The sequence below is a fragment of the Opisthorchis viverrini genome (genome assembly GCF_000715545.1).
Source record: "Opisthorchis viverrini unplaced genomic scaffold opera_v5_31, whole genome shotgun sequence".
Taxonomy (NCBI): Eukaryota; Metazoa; Platyhelminthes; class Trematoda; order Opisthorchiida; family Opisthorchiidae; genus Opisthorchis; species Opisthorchis viverrini.
The window spans coordinates 320,581-345,173 of NW_008751688.1; positions in this window are offsets into that span (position 1 = coordinate 320,581).

Here is a 24,593-nt window from a genome sequence, read left to right on the forward strand (position 1 = left end):
ATCACCTAGTTACGCTCAGTTTCGGCTGGAGGACACAGCCCTCTGAGCAATCGGGTTACCAGAGTTTGTAACCATAGTGAATTACAGTAACTGCATTGGCCATCTCCATTGCCTAAAGTTTTTGTTGATTTCCGAACTAGAAAATAAGTCTAAACCCATCATAGTTCGAAACCATAAACTAAGGATTGAACCTGATTCAAAGACACTTGACCACCCGAACCGAAAATTGTTTAGCCCACTAAAAAATGTCTGGAGGAAGGGTCGGGTATTTTATAAGTTCAGAATCAAAAAGACGTGCTTTTTGCCCTCGTCGTCCAAGAGCGATGTTCTCGCCAAATATATGGAGGCACAATTGCAAACTATCTTAAAGTGGTTAAATTATGTGGCTTATGTTGGTATTCTTACATGCAAGACCGAATATCCTAATTGTTCTCCCAACTTTACACTCCATCTGTTGTTTCACATGCAGCTCAAGTAAAGTTTATTATGAACGGATGGACAGAATACTCCATGTCAGAGATCGAGAACGCCCTCGTTTTTCGTCGCTGAATGAGCCCATCAGAAGCAAAATCGATGAAACTCCATCGACTTTGTTCACTAAGTTTGTCGCCAAAGCGGTCTTTCAGTTGACACCAGCTTTCCATCCTACTGCGGTGCGGTCGATCGTTAGCACTGAAATTCTTTGAGAGAGTATTACTTACCCGCTCAGAAGTGTTTGGCTGTCACGTTACGCTTTCCCTGATTTATGCGTATCAACGAACTTCACTCACCATTTTGTCTGACTTTTTCACATTGCACAAGATTACACTTGTCCGATACTTTTTACCGTACTGCACGATACTTTTTACTGTACTGCGACTGATGAAATTGTGTGAACCGGTTCCGCCTTGCATTATTTGATCGAAATCACCTCTTCTGATAGGCAGCATTTTATTGAATAAGTGTGTACAAAGTTTGAATATATAGAAATAAACATAGTGACGCGTTCTAAATTGTGCCATAAGTCTTTTCAGTCTTGCCACTAAATCAGCATTACTAGTGATTTTGGATCATTCGGTGCACTTGGTTTAATCGTTCACGTTGGTCCCAGCCAGGTTTACGTTGCCTGTCCATTCGCCACCCGTGCACACCATACAAACCAATATTTGACTGACAAGTATTCAGTAGGGAGTGTGCCACATACGAACAGTGGACATCTAATTTTCTCAACGGAAAGACTCTGCCTTTCAACGCCACTTTTAACTAGTTGAGATGGACGTCTATTGAGAAAGGACGTGACGAAGAAATGAGACCAAATGTTCGCTGTACGTTGCACACCGGAGTCATATGGTCCTCTACATTCCTCAGGACAGTCTGCTCAATTTCAGCCTGAGTGATTCGAAACCTAAACTGCGCTTCATGGTCAGCCCTACTCAATTAGGAAGGCGTCCCAGTGTTCGTCAAACATTCATTTGCACGTGGATTTGGTTTTGACGGGAGAATCAACTGAACTTAGCCGAATCTCTCGATTATAATGACCGTCAAATGAATGGGCCGCATCAGGCCGCCTCATGTTTCAGTGGGTAAGATGTTCACTATGTCTAGACGCCATAGACTATTCATAACCTTAGATATTTCAGTGTGCTGAAACCTCAGATACCATGGTTTAACCTTTATTGCTTGATAAGTAGTATATGAAAAATAATAAATTATACATGGGATGAGCTTTGCGCACGTATCGGTGGTTAGCATTCTAACTGCTTATGGAGCTACAGCAAACAAGGTGTCATCCACACGCACAAGAAGGCTATTACGGTTCATTTGTACTGAATCTAGGATGCCATGAGCCAGAAAGGGTAATGTCACGCGAGCATGGTGGGCACGTTCTCGTGACGAGCCACACACGTGAGTAGGTCAGTCAGTAAGCATGTGATGTGCAGATAAATTCAAATTCTAGGGGTGACACTGTTTGAAGGTTTATTGAAATTCGCATCAGATATTGGTAGATAGGTAGGTTGTCATCACACGCACAAATGCAGCACCCTCTGAGGGTCACTCTTTACAACACGCTGCACTACACGATATTCAGTGTGGAGAATTTAGAGCGAAGTAATTGTGTGGGCTGAAGTGGGTAAACGGCATTGGAAGATTCTTTTGGCACGAATCGAAGTTACCGTTTATTGGAAGAGTCCCTCTAACGAGTGTGCTAACCAACGAGTTCACAGACGATACCTGATCATCTTACTTATTAGAGTGGTGAAATTTTTAATAGCCAGAATCCACATAATCCGTGAGGCCAATGCAAATGAGGCAATCCCAGGTGAAGATTTTCTAATTTCAAATTTAGTCACAGATGACTGCAACTATGCGAGGCCTGTTGTACTCGCCCATTGGGATCTCGCATATTGGAAGATGCCCGGTGACACATACTGTCTCCCTAAGGGTAAAAAAGACAATTCAGAAAACTTCGGAAAAGTTGAGGATGTCAAGAGGCTGTTTAGGCAAGGGCTCACAAGCGGACAAAGTTTCCTTTTCACACATCTGTGTATTACTTTGCAATGGAAAACTCACCGGAAATGCATAGCGTAAAATTGACTTACGTCGAAATAAATATGAGCAGGCTTGCACGTCACCCCAAGCGGTGTAGCATACACAATATGTCAAAATAACATGTATATATATACCCCTCTGAATGTATCCTACTCCTCAGTTAAGTCCGCAACAAACACTGCCTGGCAGAATTCGAAGTAACCATAAATTTCTTCCTTTACAACTTACTTGTCATCTGGAAATGTATTATATCTGTTATACATTAAAGTTGTAAGTCGGTTACGCCATTTTTTAGTGTCCAAGCTCCATACAATAACTGAACAGAACTGGCATGCTGTGACATGCTGTGCAAGCTGCACATTACGAGCCCAAGAGGGTCACCAAGGTGTTGCGAAAAGCTATACAGCTCAAGCGTGTCGAACTCGTTCTTTCCAATGAAGTAGGTCCCATTCTGCATAAGACTAATACCCCACTGGTATCGGTCCTCATGAGTAGTCGATTCAACAAATGCTGAGAAAGCAGGATTGACTATCAATTTAGGTGTGCCACATCAAAGGGACTAGAACGCGTACTTCCTACGTATTGCGTACATCAAACTATCGTGGTTTTCAAGCTAGAATTATTTGCCTTGTAAAACTACCGAATGACAGTTGCATTATACCAAAAGTTACCAAGCAACACATATGACCAAGTCTTCAGGTTCAGCTAAACGTGATTGCTTCAAGGTACCACCCAAACCAATTTCGCGTCAACAGTAAGCCTGCAGGTCAAATGGACCTCTTACAAATACGGGTTCTTCAAATGGAAGCACAGACTGGACACTTCTTTGGGGTTCAGTCAAATGCTCCATCTAAATGGCTCTTCACACTGAACAGCATGAAGAACTCGACTGATACTGACCGGACACCCCACTGACAGCCTCACCTTTGACCTCAACAGGTAGGTGTATCCATTAAATTCCAATCACTCATGCTTAACAGCTTAGTTCGATCACCTCCTGATTGTGCGAGTAGAATACCTCCCAAGATGGTTACTTTAGGGAAGTAAACGGCCAGCTAGTAGGGAGAGAGAGACAGTGTTATTCCTTAAAATCACGGTAAAAAGCCGAGGCGGTCTAAATCACTACTATGCAAGTGGTATCTGGATGAAAGTCGTAAACAAATTTCTTCATCATTCATAGCCTTGATTGTTGATCCTATCAGGCTTACCACGTGTCAGAACAAATCACCTCCAAGCCATGGCTGCAGTAATTATGAAATGGGGTATCGCGTGATCGGCTCCCACGGACCCAAAACCAATTACCACTACAGAAGAAAATCTACACCGGATTCCGACATTCACATCACATACCACTATGACAGCAAGTACGATCGTAAATATTTGTATCAATTGACTGTAAAAGGATTTGCAATTACAGATTTGCATCTTTATAGGAATATTAACCTTGCATTCGTCACTGATTGACACATGGTGACAACAGCTCTGCACAGTGTATACCGCGTACGAGAAAGTGTGGACGATTTTTACCATGAATGTTTTTGGACATTTTGGCGGATATTTCTATCCTTTGTGGAAAAGGAACAAGCAAGCCGTTGCTGCTGAGTGGATTTCACTGGAAGAGATCAAAGATTTATGTTTCACCAATGATATTCCCCGTTCACCTACGATAGTTACCCAGTGTTTCAGCCAGGCCTCGTTAACGTTCCGTACGGCCCTATATGGGATCTAATCTATCTCAACTTCCAAGAGTTCTTTCACCAATTTCAGGTTTATTAACGTGACCTCATGCAAGTTCCTTCTGATACAATCTCGGAATGAGCTTGAGTGGGCTGAACTTGGTTGAAAGTGAACATCATCCTCTCGGATAGCCTCAACTGAGCATGGAGTTCTTTCAGAAAGGAAATTCGAACATCCATTGCACTGCGTATAGAAGTTTAATCGTTTTGGAATCACATCAAGGTTCGTTTAGTGAGTGACAGCACATCCAGCTGAGGGTAACAGTTATTCTCACGGGAATCGCACTCAGTAAATAAATACAGCGAATGCAATCAACATTTGCTTGTTTGTAAAATGCCTTTTAAAAAATATGGACCAGCTAACTGGATGCCAAAGGGTCTAGACAACACCACTGAAATTGGGCTTCAGGGCGTCTTCCACACGCCGATCGTTTTTGGATTTGCCTGTGCTCGAATACATAGATCCAGTGTTCGCCCGCTGTGGTAGAACGTTGACTGGCTGGTAAAAGGCACATTTCAAACATTTGGATTGTTCATGGCCAGTTGACACTGCTTAGTTCCTGCACCCAACAATGGGTAACTCCATTTTTCCAAAGTATCATTATGGCTGGCCGGAATGGAATATTACACTGGGGCGTCAAACACTGACACCTGTGTTACCACGCGCTTCGAACTGTGCACCTTCAGTGACGGTCCTCTGTTTGCGAAAACATCTTTTGGTTCCAAGTAACATCCGTTCTGCGATACTTCTAAACAAATATCTGAACACTTTTACATATCACTGGGACCATATCAACGTGGCTGGCGCTAAAACCTTTTGCCGTCTTTGTGTGATTCCACTTCATGTTCCAATACAATGAATACTTTGAGGTTTCCGAGCAGCACCCGTCTACATGATGGTGGTCCTTACCAGTTTAGCCCGAACGACTCCACAGCATACAATGTGTTATTCGTTCTGAGCCCTAGCTGAGCTAGCACTGATTCATTGGTTGATGTGAAGTACTTCACTACCTAAGCTTATGAGAGAATCACCAGTCTGTTGTCATACGTGTAACCGTACAATGCGACGGATCACGTAAAGGTGAAGTATACTGTTGATAATTTGGCTTGGAGGTCAGCTCATCGATCGGTCTTCACTAGAAGTCCCCCGTTCTGACTCGACTCTGTCAATGCACCCAAGTAACCAAAAGGCTGCACAATATGCGTTCGTTGAACAAGCTTACTCTATACGCTCAATCAATTCATTGTCCTCCGGGCATGTGTCCAGGTAAGGCAAGAATTCACGATTGTACTGGCTGTCACGGTGTTGTGAGAGGCGAGTGATTGTTATGGGGTCGGTACATCGTCGTCATCACTGTTTAATTCCCGACGTTTTCCAGATCACACCAACATTCCAACTGACCTTAGGAATTACCAGATTACATTCACAGATTGGCCTTATCTCTGAAAGTCACTTGCGAGCTCATCTCCTTGGAATCTGTTAGATTCTTTTCGAATGCGTCGTTCCGAAACAGAAGAAACTTCCCACCTAAAGGGGATTTCGAGGGTTATAAGAAATAAAGGAACTGAGGAATCTGCAGGCACATATCCACAATACTCTATGTGCTTTTTTAACCTGGTAGTTGGAACGTGATATCCGTTTACTCATTCTTCAGAAAGGAACCTATATCAGTATTAGCTGCATACTAAAGTAGACGTTTTGTGTCAGGCTAATTGAAAAGAAAATGATCTCAGTCAGCAAGGGGAAACGTATGGACTGCGCCAGGCAGATTTCGGACCACCTCCCTAGCCTCCCTAGAGGAATCATTAATAGTTTCTATATCGACTGTCACATAAAATGCACTGACATCAATCAAGAAAACACCGAAAAGTGAACGGAGACGAGGAAGGGGAAGGCATCATACGTTTCTTGTGTAAGATTGTCCTATTAAGCTATCGAATATATTGTGTATCTTCGACGATCAACCAGGACAGTTTCATTTGGTTTTCCACCCGATAAGCCTACAAGACTCACAATTATTGTTACCTTCTGGAGGGAGAACGATTCAGTAGACTGTCTTTACGTAACCGATTACTTATATGTTTGCTAAAACCTCTTCGATAGCCAATGGTCGGTCTCGCCCTTTTTGAGACTCACCAGCTAGCCGCAAATCTCGAATTTCTATCAGTCTCATGTTGTACTCAAACGCCAAATTGTACACAAGCGACAAGCGGCACGTTAGTCTGGTGTCAAAGGGAACTCGAATGATGAATGTCATAGAGTAGATATTCACTTTATTCCTCCGTAATTATCAGGGTGATCTGTGAATGAATGTACTTCGCCACTTCCGTTTTTTTTTCGACTATTCTCCACGCACTAGCCTGAGGTGGTGATGTTTGATTTCTGTTGACAATATGCTTCAAAAGAATTTATTGGTATTATTTTATCGAAGGAATCATTTTTCTCCTCAGTCTGGCTAGAAATGCCGTGGCGACGTTTTAGTGTTGACGCCAGATGTGATAAAATTAACACCAATGGGTGAATATAGAAGTGGAAACATTCTCATCAGAAGTTACATTAGGATACATGACAGTGATTGTTTGTTACATTTGAGGAACGAACCCCTCAAATATATGAGTGATTTTGTCTGGTCCCATGAGAGGTTGCTACTCCAAAATGAACATTTCGAACCATTGTGGCATGACAAAGCCTAAAAAATCTTCAGAGTTTTGGATGTGCACTTTCAACATCGGACTGTGACCACTCACTGTTTCTTCACATCAACTTGAAAGAGAGGGCAATTCTATTTGTCGGTCGTGACCTCTTGGTGTTGTCGGCCAGGAACTTGATCACCACTTCGAGCTACACTGGCGTTTCTTGGCAGCCTCCAGCTCAGCTTCATAGCGGCTTTGTACAAACACCAACTGACCACATGCTGAGGCTGTGTTGTGTTCAGACCGAGTACAGAAATGAACTGGTTGTTTACTGGTCATACGGGGTTTTATTTGGTATTTTGGTCGGTTAAAGTGCGTGAACAAAGGAGCTGATAAAACATGTGTATTCTATTTTGAAAAAGGAACAGTTATAATTGAGACAACATCGTAAAGGAAACTACTCACAAGGTTACGAAAACTCGTTCGACATCCCACGACCGGTTTCGCCGTTCTTGGGGCTCATCAGGTAGGCGCAGTCCCCGAGTTTCCGTCAACCTTATGATCTACTTGAACCCAAATTGGACTGTTTTCGAAAAATACACTCATTTGCAAATCAATTTGGTTTTCACCGGAGACTCAATTGAATCTATCGTTTATGATGTCCTCCAACTGAATGTGCTACACACAGGCCGCCTCATGATTCAGCTGGCACGATATTCGAGATATCGCAGTATATTTTTTCATAAAGGAAACTATCCACAAGGAGGACATCATAAACGAGAGATTCAATTGAGTTTCCGGTGAAAACCAAATTGATTTGCAAATGAGTGTTTCTCGAGACAACATCATCTTCACAATCCAGCCTGATCACCAGTTCTGCTCACAGGTTGCGGGGTACTTGCTGGATCAGCTTGAAATCCGATGAGATTTAGTTAACATTCAGATGCAGATAGTTATATTTCCTTTACTGATTTTTTTTCGTTACCAGATGGTAGAATGTGATATGACAGCGAGAAAAATGAGGTCCATTCCGTTTTCACCCATTCTTCTCTCATCTGTGCACTTAAACCAATCACTTTCAGACAGCATGGGCTCCATGGCAAGTGAAGCCTAAGTTACCGACTGACAATTCTGTATTTCAAGAAACAATGTGAAACTGGGCGGAAGCACTGCGGCAGTCGTGTCTTAGACAGCTTCGCGACAGAAAGCATTTCTAAAGAAATGAATGAAAAGTTCTTCGGAATTTGTTCGACATGTTAAGGGTCAAATTTTCATGAGAGGTTGTGGGTGAACAGTAAATACATGGGGTAGGCGCAGAAAACAGTGGGTTCGAGGAAGAAAAGGGTTTGACCGGGAGAAACGATGTACAGTTTGTGCATATAACTGACAAAAGGCTTCAGGTTGACTTACAGTATATCCACATTGTACTCAAAAGTGTATTTCTGCGCCGCATTTCTCCGCAATAGGAGTCACTTTTGCCAGTGTAAATACGATTCTTCTAATACGCCCCACAAATGTCTCAGCCTAGAGTTGACCATCAGGACTATCTATCTATTTAATCTCTTCCGTGTCTGTAGATTTTTGCTCTAGCGTCTTGATCAAGCTACGTGGCATTTGCCATGACGGGATGATCGCTCACGTGTGGTGGTGGTGGTGTCGCCAATGATCGTTTTGGTCATTAATCCGACTATGCAGTATAACCAGAGTGGAGGTATTCCTAATAGCATTTCTGATCGACGTGAGCGTTAGCTTTTCTTTCCGCTTCTGAGTCCTGTATTACGGGACCACTGAACCGTTTTTGGGTTGACTCAATTTCTTGTGTCACTGCCCTCATTTATGGATTCAAAATAAATTTTCCGCTCCGGTAGGAGATCCCTCTCTCCAGATGTCCGTTTGTATCATTATAAGTGGACCCTCGTATCCTCGTATCGGTCAGCCTGACGTTTATTGGGAATTGTAGGATGGATAGAACAGCTGCTTATACGATGGGACATAACTGTTTTCCAATACAATATTTTAATACTGTCAGGAATGTGCACTTCTTGTTGCTAGGTCCATGTTACAAGAGGACTTGACTTTGATAAGCCTGGTCAATCCATTCGATCGGAGTTAGCACCCATTATAGAGACCCCGTTACAGTGGATTAGTGGCCAGCTTTTCGAGTCAATTAGCGATGTATGGACGATGAAGGATAATTAATAGGATGGGGTTTAAATATGCGAGTTGCGCGGAAATCTGAATAAGAGGATCCTATGCAACAGAAAACACCAGGGGCCGGTCCTAGCAACGACAGCCTCGAATTTGGAGAATTAAAGAAAGCAATCTTCGAGTCGACCTTTATTCATTTTAATCCTCTGACACGTTCCAGCATATGAGCGCGCCAGGGTTTCTGCAAATCCTAGTCAATTTATCAACCATAGATTACACACGTGGCTACTTCCTCTTTTCCATCGTTTTGTACAACTAGGAGCGCACAGTAACCAAACTCGAATCGTTCAACTGAAGAACTGTAGCATACTACTCATAAAACTGCTGAAAACCACTGCCAACTCCCCCTCCACCGATTTCGTCATTATTCGGACTCATCGGGTAGGTGCACTTTCCAGTTTTTCCAAAACCTTTTATTCTTCTTGAACAGAAGAATATTAGAAGGTGAGTTTATTACCTGGCACGACAGACGCAACAGACATTCAGTAAATGGACCATTTGAGGCACACGACTGGAACGTGTAACCGATCTCCACGTATATGTCAGCTGTTTCTCGGCCTTCCATTGTTGGTGAATAATTTACCTGTTTCACGCCTTCTAACCCTCGTAAAACGTGACCGTCGAATGATGCACCGACTGCTGTGTTAGTTCAATGGTTGTACAACCAACTTGAGATTTTCGTTTGTTTGGGCATCCTAACTAATGCAAATGCACTAACATCAAGATTGTTACGACACAGGTGCTAGGTTATAGTGAGCTTTGTCTAAAATCATGTCTGGTGAGATTCGATCACACAGTCGTCTAGTGGACCAAGTGGATCAAACTTCAGTTAAGATGGCGTACCTTGAATAAGAATCCACTTGGATAACTTCAGAATTACGTTATGAGTGACTTATTCCGACAAGATCTGAGAGGAGGTACTGTAGACCTTGCGTAACTTAAGATTCTGGAGCAGAACCTATATAGGAAGAATTCTCTTTCATTTATACTTTCGAAATCAATATTGCACTTTGACCCGAAAACTGTCCTGATGTCTGGGGAGAAGACCAGTGTAGGAGAGAACTGTCGAGTGATGCGTTGTTCAGCAAAACTGTTTCAAGCGCCACCCTACTTGTTTGTGTGCTGTCAGATCTAAATTGCGGCAAGATGATTAAGCTAGAAATTGTTGTGGATACGGCAGCGGTAACAGTAGTAATGACGGGAGGTGGTCCCTCTTGCATAGCTGACCCAGTTTTCAGTACATGTCACGTGCCTACCTTGAAATTTCGTTGGCATCGTTCGATAAAAGGAAGTCGATCAGCTGATCGGTAGGTACGGCACCGAATAAGAAACTCAGTTGTGATTGTAAACGCTACTGATGGACTGAAAGGTGCTCCTACTTGCAACGTCAAATTATTCTGCCCTGAAAGTTACTGATTGCGAGAATTGATCCAAACAATCCAAATTTTTTAACGGAACCTGCTGTGTCCTGCTTCTTTCAGATAAGTTGTTTATCTAATGTCCCAAGCCCAGCGGGTGACATCAGTTCTAAATGAAGAATCGTTCTGCCGTGAGTTGGAAGAGGCCGTTCGGTTGCAGTAGCAATCTGAAGGGTACTCTGGAATGAGGACGACTCTACTTCAGCGTAATACACTCATTTGCAAATAAATTTGGTTTTGCGAAAGTCACTTGAAACCCAGCTGAATCTCTCGTTTGTGATGTTTCCAGGCAACTGAATGTGCTTCACCAGGCCACATCATGGTTCACTTGCTACGATATTGGAGATATCGCGTAACGCACTACTCATCTTGGGGTTCATCAGGTAGGCGCAGTCCCCAAGTTTCCGTCAACCTTATGTTCTAATTGAAACCAAATTGCACGAAATTAGCGAAATACACCCATTTGCAAACAAATTTGGTTTTACGAGAGACTCACCTGGAACACAGCTGAATCACTCGTTTGTTTGGAGGATGTGCCATCCTGATGAGCCCCAAGAAGGGCGAACCTGGTCATGGGCTGTCGAAGAATTTTCAGCAACCTTATGAGTAATGCACTACGCATATACGATTCTACTTTCTCTTCAGCACATTTCGGAAGTATTTTCAGCTGTACCTACTGGTCATGCTTTCACTGGCGCTGGGCCTATTAGAGGCATTTTTCATGTGGTTTTCCAGATTTTAAGTGAGCGCCCCATTCTTTACTTGTTCCATATCAGCGGGATGTTTACCTCTGTGACGTGTATGTCATTGCATAGCGTTGGCGATGATGATATGCAGGCGACTAAGCTCCACCTGGATTCGCATTGTAATTCTGGAAAGTTACTCATACGGGAAACTTCCTGGCAGTGGTCAAATCTTAGTTCCTCAATTGTTTTTGGTTAAACGGGAAACAAGCTCGAGCTAGCACATTGGTAAATGTGGCAGCTTACTGACGTGAAGGTCCCTAGTTCGAACTCAACTCCAGCACTTCGACTGCCCTAGTCTAGGCGTGGTTTGCCGGGCAGTAGCTCGGTGGTCGTGCTTCCTTCGGGTGCTGTGGCAGCTAGGAATCGAAACGGTGTTACAGCTGAACTATTATTATTATTATTATTATTATTATTATTATTATTATTACTATTACTCAACTCGTTCTGTAAAGTCGATATAACTGTGATTTTGAAGGTAAAATCGACTCAATGACTTCGAATTACACCTAGCGGACAGGATCTGGGTAGCGTATCAGGGTGAAGTTCTATGAGAAAAATTACATGAAAGATTAAAATGATTGCTGACGAACGATAGCTGATACTGATGAATGATAGCTGAAAATCGGAACATCGAAGAATAAACGCTATCCGAGATGAAAATTTTGAGTGAACCTTACAAGTTACATTCCTTGAACCGTTCTGTCTTCTGATCGCTTGTGACTTTAAAAGTGTCCATGGAATTCATGTGAAGATAGAAAGTAGCGAACGAGGCTCGTTTTCTGTGACCAATCTCCGTGGATAATACATAACAAATTTTTCCGCAGACTGACTCGATTTTACGGAATGTATAGGTTTATTTTGGACATACAGTTTTGAACGAAGCTGTCGTAACTTCTGGGATTGAGTTGGCCTACAAAAATCTTGTCCTCACAAAAGTGTGTCATTTAGGTCTCCATTTACCTCTACGACCCATGGACCCGTGTAGGGAGACTATGTACTCGTGATTTTTACTTGACCTTCGTACGTGATTTCTGGTACAATGTATATTTGCGGTGTTTTAATCCGGTGTAACAATCACCACAGAAAGTTCACTTCGTTTGATCAGCTTGGATTAAACAACTATCTTGGTTTTTGTAGTATGAGAACTTTGGGAGCGAGTCTATGAATGAAACTGCGTTTAAGTGAGCTCCCACTAATTCGACTAAATTGGCACGGAAGCGCAACCTAATTGGATGCTTGACTGACAGGACAATGGTGCCACACTCCTGTGTCTCTGTGCAAGAAGAACTAAATTTATCAGAAGGTGCATTGTTGCAGAAAGGATGTCCTGAAAGTTGCGTGCTCAGAACCATGTCATCTTTAAATCACAGAATAATTCAATGCCCAGTTGGGAAAAAGCGCGTCTACGTGAAACTTCGACTCAAAGGTGGGTTGGTTCCGATCTGTTAACCAGAAGACTTGGACATACTGTTGATACGACATACACGGAGGCTAACCTGTGTTTGAATTTCAGTTCCAGGCCCACTTTCAGGCTCCGGATTCCCAGGCTGTATAACCAGCTTCTGCTTGTAACCATTGGTATGTTCGTATATGATGCTGGTATGCATTACACGTTGGTCGTATAGTGCGGCATTTGTCCGACAGAATACAAAAACACAACCATGCACACCTGAGATGTGGATGGAAGAACCTGGGTTTAAGTGCACTCGTGTCACATGTGGTCAAAGCCAGTCGTGCAGCAGTGTTTAGGATAAAGAGCACGGTTTTGACGTCATATACTGGATACATCTGGAATGCTAATAGTTGATACGATCTGGACCATAATAGATCGCAGATGCGACTGGGATCCTACTGCGTGACCCTCAGCTCCGTGTCCAAAAGAAAGGTGTGCAAACTCTGGAATGGAGTTCGTCCACAGAAACCCGGTCACACAAACGTGTCTGTTGCTGATATCACTCACTTGACACCAAGACTCATTACCAACTGTCCTTACGCCGAGCTTCTTCTGAAGAAGGACAATTTGGCCCAAGGGTATCCAGGATCGTCGCAACCCATGCACCACGATCGGCAGCAAGGTCCTGGCACAACGTTGTCTGGTTCCTGTTCCACTGTTTGACCCCGTATACCACCTACGGAGTAAGTAGGCAGGCAAGCTTTTGACTCTCCTCCGCTATGACAACGCCATTCTAGGCAGGGAAACTGTGGGTACTTCGGAGTCTGGTTTTTTGCAGAGAACGTCTCCCATCCAAAGTGGTCTGCATCGCTGGAGTAAGTTGGATGGTCTTTGAATGCTACACCAGTGGTCTGTGACACCAGCATAGAATACAAGGTCTTACTTTGAGCTTTTTTAGTGTTCTTAAGTATCAGTCCTCATATACTTCGAGTTTTTGAAGATCGACAGCTTGGAGAGGTCAGAGCTCATAAACGTATTCTGGTACGGATCAGACGACCACAGTACACGCACGCAGCTCCGTTTGAAGGCTGATTTCTGAAAGTCTCCATAGAGTAGTTTGAGGCTGCATAAACGCCTTCATGTATTTATCGGCGCCAGCGTCTATTTTTTTAGCTTGTTCAAGGATGATGGAGCTTTCTTAGCAAGCTACTATGTTGTGCATCCAAAAAGAACCTAACGAGAGCATCTCTCTTGTCTTAACATAACTGGACTCAATGGTGCTCACGAGGTGACCGTTGACCTGTTCGCCAAACTTAAGGAATTAGCTTGCAAACGTTCCGTCACCAATGGATATAACATCGTCAGTGCCCGGTTGAATGGCTCGGCCAAAAGCTCCATTGTGTTACACATTACTGACACCGGTCAAGAGATAAATCCGAATGACTCGCCTAACGTTATCTACCAAGTACCTATTCGACTGCCGATGTTAATCCATCAGAATATGCAGTTACGGTACGATTGCGAAGTCTGATATTACTGCTGACAAAACCGATCCCTACTAACTCAGCCTACCGCAGTCATGCCATACGAATGGATCAACTCGGGCTCTCAACGATCCTCTATACGCAGTATAGCATTCGTTTAGCTTAGACCTGAGTTTCCTGGAAAACCCATCATCTGTGTTTTCTCTTTCTTAATTTACTATCCAATCTTGGCTGTTTAGTCCGTTATTCATCTCTATTTTAAACATCAGGTATTAAACCTGACGAAGAACTCTCTAAAACAGTCATGCTCACCACTCTCTTTTCTTTTTATTCCTTAGTAGGATGGTTGTCTCAGGCAATTCACCTTGGCTAGGGGCGTCGCAGTCGACGACGTACTATGTGGAAGTTATTGTGTCGTGGTGGGTGCAGACTACCATACAAAATGAAGGAGAAAGAAAGCTGGTGCTTAGGTCAATCTTATTCGCCCACTGCGTCAGATTGCAAATCCAAGTGCGGCATGGTCTGTCAGCCAGCTCTGCAGTACTAACTACTGACTGAGGGTCTATGTTCTCCCCATGGTAAGTGAGACCCCTTTATGGTGCGGCAGTGCACAATCATATCGTGGTGCGGTGTCTGGACCCACATGGCATTTTCTTGCAGGCCTGATTGCCAGTCGAAAACCGACCATGCCCTGGTGGCATCGCTAAGTGGATAAGTCACACGCACTCCTCGCAAAATGAGGCTGAGCAAAAGTCGTACATAGCTCGCATATTCATCTACTGAAAACCCCTCCTCCTCCCTAAAACACGTATTTCAGGCTGATTGCGAGGAAATCTAAGTCACAAGGTTGTATTCAGCTGTGTTTGCGATCGATCAATAGTTGAGGGCAAGTCGCGAGCATTCGCACGTTCCGGGAACTCAAGCTACACTCATCGCACACACGTGCCCCGGCCAAGCGATATTTCGTCAGACAACCACACCCAAATATTCAGAAGTCAGGCGATTAAATCACTCTTATCCCAGTCAAACGAAAGGATGCCAGACCAAACCAATCAGGAGAGTGTCAGTAAAATGAAGGCTAACACATTTTTATAAAGGAAACTACTCACAAGGTTACTGAAAACTCTTCTACAGCAGTGAGTAGTTTCCTTTATGAAAATATACTGCGATATCTCGAATATCGTGCCAAGTGAAGCATGAGGCGGCCTGTGTGCAGCACATTCAGTTGTGGAGTATCGTAAACGAGAGATTCAGTTGAGTCTTTCGTGAAAACCAAATTGATTTGCAAATGAGTGTATTTCTCGAAGGCTAACATAGTCGTCATTGTTATCTTCACCTGGCAAACTATGCTAACCTTTGTTACCCTCACGATAATGGCCGACGCCACCGCCAGTATCAAAACAGCCGTAATAGGCTTGTACAATTAGTTCTGTTCCTGAGAAAAACACACAGGGTCATGTTAATTCTCCAGCATGACCGCACACTTCTACTCCTATATGCTGTTGGAAACACATTTACGATTTTTTCTGAGAGAATGCTCTCTCAACTTGATGGAAAATTGGGTGGAAGATAGCAGATCCTGCTCACAACCCAGTGTCAGCCGTAGGTACCGGGACAATATGTGGAACTAAATGAACTAATGAAAGTCCTTCAAATTTTCCAGACTTATTGTCCCCCATTAACAACGGAGTCCTTCAGGAATCTCAAGTGACATACTAAATGCCGATGCGTTAGTCATTTCACGGAATAGGCAACGTGAGAGATTTTCTTTTCGTTCATTAGAACATCCAAGTTAATGGACTATCCTTAACTCGGAATGTTGAAACAATTCTGCCCAGAACGACTGTAATCGGGTTTTGTATTACCACCGCCATTGCAAAATTTAGGGAAGCAGAGTCCTCTGAATTGGGCCTCTGGATAGCAAGTAAAAGTGCTTCAAAAGATTATCTCCCCTTTTGCAGAAGCAAGTGTGCAACAGCAAGTTGTAAGAACAATACTGTCGCCAAAAAGCTTTTGTTCATCTGTATCCGGACACTCCTGTCCACCAACAGCTCACTCCCGAATATTTCGGCCCGGTAAGTGAAGCAGTTACATAAAAAGATGAACAGAGAATAAATCAAAGTTTATGTTCAAAATTTCACTGGTGGTTTCGATGATGGCACACATTAGAAAGGTGATGTAATCTGTTATCGATCAGGCTGATGCATGATCTTAGGTGGGAAGTCGTGATCAACATCTGATCAGTGGGAATTACAGACCAGCTCTCATACAGCAAGTGACCAAAAAACACAAGCATCGAATATAGGCTAAAAATTTCGACACTGTCGCCCGAATCTTGATGAGAAAGGAATACATAAATAAATGTTCGAGCGTTCGAATGGCGGTATAGGCATCTGGTGTCTACATGAGTGATGGAATGCAATACCCTTCGCCGTGTTTGTTGGGTGATTTTTTAGGAGCGCCCAGTCCGATGGCAGCTTAGGTCTAAAATTCACATGTTTCTTTCCTAATCCAGTGAAAATTTCCATCCCTGTTCGATGTATCCCCAACTGTTAGTGGCGGCCATGCTACTCAGCTGAACTCCAAGAATCCGAGTAGATTCGTCATCTATGGTTGGACGGCCTGAATAAATAGTCACAGCTACCCCATGAGTGGCCATACGGCGTTCGCATTTTACACGGCCGCCTACGACTGGATCGATTAACCATTACTAAGTTTCACATCACAAATGTTCACTTAGAAAAACAAGCAGCCCATATGTGGACTAGTATCAAATGCGATATCTACCAATTAAAAAATCGGCAATTACACACCAGTCAATCAAGAACACACACCCCGAACAACAACACGAGCTATTCAACAACAGGCAAGTTGCAGAATAGGCAGAAAGTTTTTTCAACATCCATCTGTCCATCTAACCATCCATCAACCTATCTACGTATCTATTTATCCGTACTTCCATCCAATTTTTTTCACGAATTTCGTGGTCATTTAAAGTTCAAATGACGTATGGCCACGCCCTTAAACCTCCGAATCGTGGACGACAGTTTGCTTTGAGTGATATGGGGGCACAGTTCAATTTATTTGGATTTTCGGGGATGTGCTTATAGACATGGATACCACCTGATACCATCGTGTATTGGTCGAGACAACTGACACTGACACAAATTATTATCAGTTTAGGTGTCAGGTTGCAGTGATCTTTGGTCATTCGTTACCGTTGGAATGGAAGCGCAGAGAAAAGCTCTCCTATGAAGACACCAAAGAATAGCATGTGCCATCAATTATTTGGCAACCAAAAGTCTGTCGAAGCGTTTCTGGTTCTTTTCCGTCGGAGTGATGACCAAATCTATGCCACTGGGATTTTTCAGGATGATGAAATAAGAATTAATTAAACCTGCTGCACTACGGTGAAGCCCTTGAGTGCAGGACCCCGAGAGGGAGAATCAAACTGAGAAGTGTTCCCTCTTCAAGTGATTTGTATGTATGTTTTCAACACATTTGTCATCAGTCTATCAGGCGAAACACGCGGAATCACCCAGGTACATTTTCAAGTAATCATTCAAAGATGTGCTTCCTTTAGAACTTTTAACGGTCTGACGTGCAGACTGCGTCGTAGTTTCACACGGTATTTAGTGGGGAGTTTATTTTACTTAGCCGATGTTACTCCAAGAACTTGATTACTTCAATATATGTTGGAGTCACCTTCGAGAAACTCCCCGTATCTGACACAAAGCCTATTCCTATAGTCGTAACGTACTCTTCATGAGGCAGCCAAATAACCTGTAGTCTAGCGAAATATACTTATTTTCCAACGAGTACGCTTTGAATGAGAGAAGCGCCTGAATCCTAGCTGAATCTCTCGTTCATTTATCTCAGTGGCATCACAAAATGCGTTCTGCAGAGCGCAAGATGTAGCTACCTAGCTGGCTCCACTAACTGTGTTGGTGAAGGAATACTTTAATACTGTGCCATTTGAATCTAGCTGATGTCCTGTACGCAGGGGTTGGCCATTCGGTTGCTGCTGCTTTATCGCCAGTCGAGATGACGTCATCCGCTCGTAGTAAACTTGCGTTGCATCGTTGTTCAGCAGTGCATCTGTGTGTTCTGTTTGTACTCATTCTTCTTAAATTTTCTAGTCTGCTAAGCCCAGTCGGCATTTTACTTATCGGCTAGTCGGTTAAAAGTACCTCTCTAGCACAATTACTCCATGGCAGAACTTTTTTGATATTTCTGGTTTCAAACAGCCGTACTTTTTGAAATTGCAGCGTCCGATTTTTTCTTAATCGCCCTGAAAACAAAGACTATTTTAGTCTGTCTAAATGTGTTCAAATCCATTTCTGACTGATAAATTTAGATTGTAGGTTTGTGTCAAGCTAGTGGACAGAAAAATTAAATGATCTTCACAAAATGAGTTTCAGACTTGAATAGGAGAAAAATTTGGGGTCGCGAAGTGGACCGTTTAGTTGGTGCTGTGTTGCGAAGAGGCTTAATCACAAACAGCCTCACGCAGCTTGATAGGTATTGGGCTAGGGCGGACGAACGGGAAAGTAGGGGACAAAACGCCTGAACGGAAGCCGATGCCAAAGACTATCAGACACTCTACATAAGAAATGGGAGCTTAGAAAACCAATTGACTGTATTGGCTCCGGAAGCATAGACAACGTAACACTAGACTGTCGAATAGCTCATAGCCAATTTAGGGGGTAAAACAATAAAGACATTCAAAGAGCCGCTTCAGCAGATGTCTTTTCACAAAATATGAACCCGAATACATAGTGCAACGGCGTGTTATCAATGTGGTGTTCGCTCTTGAGAGGCTAAATCAACTGGTGTTCACTGCTTGACTGTTTAGTCGTCTTCCTGAGTTGCAATGGACAGTTCTGTGACGCTGAAGATGTTCAATCAAGAAACAGCTGGTTTCTCTGTTTTAGAGCTCATCGATGGTGATCGATACTAACTCGTTTCCGCTTCATATGTCATTTCATGCTCCCTGTGCACTAGGCACTTTTGCTGCTGTTACATATTGCAACTTTGTTCTTGTTGTGGGTGTTCGAAGGATTTGTAGTATTCACCTCTACTTCACTCTTGTTTGAACAACTCCGTTCGTTCCAAGTTAGCCAACGATTTTCCGATCATTGAACATCTTAAGATAGAAAAACGCGTGGTCAATTTGTACTGTGATTATCGAAATTTATAAGTGATTTTTCAGACCGAATTTCCCTTCCGTGCACTTGTCTCCTAGGGGCTTCAGGTAAGCGGCAAAATTTGACTGGTTCATTCATACGCCCTTTTTAACCAAAACATGGGAAGATGACAATCATTGGAAGTTGTTTGTCACAAACAACCAATGACAGACAATTCAAGTCCGTTTGCGGCGAAACAGTTCCAGATTTATCTGCTCCGACGCGTTGTTTGTTATTGTACTTTTGTTGTTTTCTCTCTGTTGTTATGATTACGGTGGGTCCTCGCTCTGGCTGAAACTGAAGAAGCTTGCGTGAACAAACAACATGAAGCTTTTAGATGAGAGAATCGGAAGGCATTGATTTTGAAGGGAATCGTGAGTACTTTTCATTCATCAATCAAAACACCCGTTTGTTTCTTGCGTCGCGCATCCTTGTATTCACCAGACTGAGTGAGGAAACCCACACATTTTCGTGACCCCGAAAGGCAGTTGGTTATTATGCAACCAGGACCATCTGGGTACGCGTCCGATTGTTTGTTTTCATTTCACTCGTCCATTTGGAGAGTAAACACAGTGGACCCAATCGACTCGAATCATTGCTGGTGCTAGGTTGTCGTCCTCGCCACCCCGTTTTCCACCCTGCTGTACAAACACATGTGACCTCAATAGCGAGCGTAAAAAGTACAGCTGCAGTGTTTGGCAAGTCCACAGCCAAAAGGAGTAGGTGTTATTGTGGTTATTGTTGTGCTTTTCTCTCTTTCGGTTTATCGCAGGTGGTGAACAGGTAAGAAAGCATTACTTTTTGCTGTGGTACCCCAGTCACATTTAAATGAAGACTGCTGAACGTAGGCTGATAAGTGCCAAGACAATTCCCGCTCGATGTGCGTATTATTAGCCGTGGTGTGCGTAAAACTATTGGAGAGACCTCGTTTCTTCCTCATTTCCCTAACATGATCTATGAATTCATCATCACCCTGAAGGCCATAACATATTAGATAAATACCCAAGCAGTTCAAGAATAATGCATCATATATGTGAGATTTTAATGGAACCACGTCAAACGGTTGATCAGAGACCACCAGTTCGTTATAACAGGGTAAAACGCCACAAGTCAAGCCGACTCAATAATAGAGTTACGCACCCACAAGGATGAAGTTTCAACCGAGATAACTTTAGAAAACAATTCATCAGGTAGGCAGCAAGATGCAACATATACTACCTAGAGGTATGCACATCAACAAAAACATTATGAACAGATTATAGCTGAAAAGCCAACATTGAGGCTTTTCAAGGAATTAAGGGATCAATTAAGAAGTGAATGAAAAGATTTATTGTTGCCGAGCAGGGGCGCAAGCGTGCTGCAGTACGCAGTGGTTTTTGCAAAAATAGTCTCGCATCTTGGTATTATTCTGGAGGTCGGAATAGCCTCTAAAAGAGCAATGATTTTGATCAACTAATATTGTAACCGAATTCTGATCGTACTTGGAAAAGAACGAAGAAATAAACGAAAAAGCCCACTGTGTACAGCATTCGTTTTAGCGAGCGGAACAGCGGGGGAAAATTCGTTTTTTTAGGTAGGGAAAACCACACGGGGAAATGGTACAACAAGCACGGGATGATTAATGAATTAACACACGTATTACTGAAGTCTTTGGGGGAAAATCCTCAGACGCAATGAATGATAGGAAATTTGTCTTGATTTCTAAAAGATAAGTCAGATGTATGCAGATCAGGAAATAGCTGGGTGAACGTGACGCCCAAGTTCATTACAGACAGATCTGCGGATCATTTGATGACAATTACCAGATAAGTGTCTGAATGAAACATCCAAGCATTCGGGTAAATTCACAATAAGGGCCGACCGGCCAAATGAATTACCAATTCTTTTGAAGCTCCGAAAAGAATCATGAGCCCGATTATTCACAAACAATAACTACATCCTCCGCATACCTACTACAACAGTGCTTGTACGATTGGGTCCCTAATACAGAGAGAACAAAAGAGATGACCAGATGGCATCATGAAACACCTCCAGCACTTTCTGGACAAGGAAGGGACTTTTAGCAATTGCAAGTCATAAACTATATAGGGTTTGGGTTTGCAGTCATAAAGGTTGATAGCAAGCGAGTTGAGTCGCAGTCCTCTGTCCAGACTGCCACAGATATAATCTTAACACACCACCATCATTATCAAGTTCGGGCGCAAGACTTGAGCCACAGCATCGAATCTTGATGATAAACGAGTTGGAGAAGGTTGGAATTCTCCCGATATTTCCTGATTCTCTCTGACAATAGCTTCTCTTTTGAGTGAAGGAGATGAGAAGTACGACAAATCTGGCGGGACTGATTGGTGCCTTGTCTATGGATACTTTTCCTGATGACGAGCACTAACCAAGCATGCCAGTCAATTGAACGCCAAAGGTGACAATGCGGGGTATGGCAAGTCAGCAGTAAATACCTTGTTCATTCGAAGACAAGCTGTAGATGGATGTCGATTGATGGGGAAGCTGTTGACGCGACTGACAGAGAACCATTATAGAGGGGGAGGTAACGTCTCTGAGTGATATCTCATCAGCCACATTTGACCTTGACCTATTACCATAAAGCTTCATTAGCACATTAAAATTCAAGGCAACCACAGTTTCCCGAAACAGTCTCAATGAACGGAACGCTCGAATAACACTCGGTCTTGGTGCCCGTGATTTTCAATATTTTCCGCTTCTCTCTGCAGAACCTATGAATGTAGAGGGAAGTGTGTTAGTACAAAATTAGGTTGACAAGGAAGCTAGTTACATCGACTACATTGCCCAGCTTACCTGCAAACATGAGGTATGGGTTTAATCCTATTCAGTCCTGCAGCGTCACTTACAGTTGTTAGGTGAATTCCCGAAGGGTCTGAGATATGAAACTCTGCAACCCAATGTATATGATTGCTAATTCGTTCGTATACCAACAGGGCGGTGTTCATGAGTTTCCGTCGCTTACCATGTTATGGAAATAATGGTTCGGTTGATGGATTTTACAAGACCTATGAGTAGCATCCCAAACCAACATGTGTACCGGGAAGAGTGCTGTTCAAGACAAATTTGCTTGGATTAAAGCAAAACGTCCTCCTAACACAACCCTATATGACGTCTTTGTTTATAAGGCAGAACCTGGAAGCCATTTTCGAAACCATCAACCAGGTACCGAATCTTTCTTCATTGGATATAAGTCAAAAACATCCTTAGAGGTATGGCTAAAACAATACAAGAGATATTCGGCAGTCTCCAAGGGCTGGCATCGAGAAAATTGATGAAATTTTTGTGGCCAAATTTTGTATTGTTTGTCATTGGCAATGTTCTACGCGCTTCTGACATACAAGTAAACGGGACACGGGTAACCAAAATTCTGCAAATCATAGAGCAGTATTGATGTCAAATAGAGTACGTGGAGTTCTACATATCTCTGACCCGCATGTATCCAAACTTCTCCGGATGGTGACTCGTGAGCAGTTTGAAGGAGATCCCGTCAGCTCTTTAAGCGAACGGGAGATCACTAACAAAGTTTCGTGCATTCGCTTATGGCATAAAAGTTTCCTCTGATGTTGTACTGCAACACTGCAGAAAAAACTAGAATAGCGGCATGAAAACGTGAATTTCTGTCCCCAAATCACTGGGCCCCCAAGAAGTTGTGTGTGAACTCAGTGACAAAGCGTTTTTTAACATTTGTTTAGCCTAACAACCACTCACAGTTGAACTGTGGTTTTTCTGCCCGAATTAAGTCGTCCTACTGGAATCACCACAGAGAAACGGGGTCCAGTAACCCTGCTAGAGAAACTTGTCGGAAGAGAGACCATCCACCTTGCGGTTCCAACAGAACGCTTTCCATCAGCTGTATCTCACTTTTCATTCATAATTAAGGAAGTTTGTCACCGGAATGCTAAATTTTCCGACGGTTCAGTTGCTGAATTAAGCCTTTGCGGATGTATAAAGTCTCTGCCTGAGAATATCGCACGCTAAGTTAAAACGAGCAGGGTAAATTCGTTGATCGACTGACTTCTGTCCATGGTAAGTTCTCACTCTCCCACTCGCGTTGAACTTCTGGGGCGTTAACTCAATATTTCATAATAACGTTGCTTGATGCAACTATCCAGACTACAGGAATCTGAGTACCATCTAGCGGATTCACAAGCAGAATTGTGTACAGGAGCTGACGGATTTAGTTAACTACCAAGAAAAGGGAACTATTTGGAAAAGCAAATAGGACCACTATACAGTAAGTGATAAAGAAATTTGTGGCAACATTGTGTATGTGTTGACAGAACGTTCATTATTTACAGAGGGAAGCCTTTCTAACGACGGTTGTTGCCCCGGTGTGTAGGCTTGTTACCTCACGGGATCTCCGAAAACCAGAGTGCCATTGGATCGAACGAATTTTGCCGGTCTTAGTAGTACGTTGTGCATGAAAATGCGGAAATTACGGTTTTCAGTCAATATCTCCAGGACAGCACCGCTGCATGTCTCAGGTAGGTTGAAACAGAGGCTTTGCACCGACGTGAAAGTGGCTGTTGGTGAAGTGGACAAAAGTCTGTAGTCACAGAAGAATCAAACCGCCCGCTTGCGAACTTCCATGAATTCGTAACCCCAATTCCAGTGACTGTTTTTGCACCAATAAGAGACGCACATGTTGGTTTTCATTTAAGTGCAACTACATTTATTTGGGCTTCCTCGGTATTCAGCAAGTGACATTTCTAGTGATCATAAAGATAAGTATTCGTCTAAATATTCCCTCATTTTCGGTGAGACGCGAGAGCCGAATCGGGCTACGCATAAGTGGTAGCCATCCTCGAGTCATAAGTTTCGATTCCTCTTCAAGTCTAGTAAGAAACATTTAGCCGGTCCTTCTTTGATTACGCTGAAAATGACCGCCATATCTTCCTAATTTGTGAGAAAAACACATGCCTACCTTCATTCCTGGCAATGAATTGCTGGGGCGTTAACTCGATACCTCATAATGTCATTGCTTGGTGCAACTATCCGACTGCAGGAATCTAAATATCATCTAGGGGATTCACAAGCATAAGTGTGCACAGGAGCTGACAGATTTAGTCAGTGTCTTCCTACTGCGTGAGAAAAACACATACCGACCTTCATTGCTGGCTACTTTGTAATTTCCGTTACGAAAGGCCTTAAGATACAACGTGGCGGTGTTCGTACATTACCTGTACGTCAAGTTTTTCCATTTTGAAATTGACTAGTAAAAACGCACATACTGCGTCG